This window comes from Myotis brandtii, unplaced genomic scaffold (assembly GCF_000412655.1).
Source record: "Myotis brandtii unplaced genomic scaffold, ASM41265v1 scaffold691, whole genome shotgun sequence".
NCBI classification, from domain to species: domain Eukaryota; kingdom Metazoa; phylum Chordata; class Mammalia; order Chiroptera; family Vespertilionidae; genus Myotis; species Myotis brandtii.
In genome coordinates this window covers 1264516-1264862 of record NW_005370704.1, presented here as the reverse complement: position 1 = coordinate 1264862, position 347 = coordinate 1264516, and the positions used below count along the sequence as shown (strand labels likewise).

The 347-nt window shown below is 61.4% G+C and overlaps 1 protein-coding gene across 1 annotated transcript in view; it reads right to left on the bottom strand.

Moving 5' to 3' along the window:
* Positions 1-347, bottom strand: part of CACNA1B (calcium channel, voltage-dependent, N type, alpha 1B subunit) — a gene marked incomplete at its 3' end in the record, with an annotated part of 138429 nt that overhangs the window by 28173 nt on the left and 109909 nt on the right. The gene's annotated exons all lie outside the window — the stretch shown is intronic.

Genomic DNA, 347 nt, shown 5'->3' with positions numbered 1-347 from the left:
CTTTCTCACACGGTCCTTCCAGTGACTTTACGGTATTTTTTGTTTCCTCTCACGCTGCCTTTTAAAAGCGGGTGTGGAGACTGTACGGGTCTCGCACAAACCGGGGGCGTCCGCTCACGTCCGTTCCCCGGGAGGCGGTGTCCAGAGCGAGATGACCTTTCCTTGAACTCCAGGTGGCAATGCAACATGTGAGACGACACAGTCTGGCGGTGTGAACGGTCTGGGCCGCGGCCTCGCTCCCCACCGTGGGCTGTGGGCTTGGAGGCAGGACAACCACTGAGCACGTTCTGGTGGGACCACCCTCAGCGGGAGAAGCTTCAGGACAGGCCCAGGCCTCGGGGGGCTGG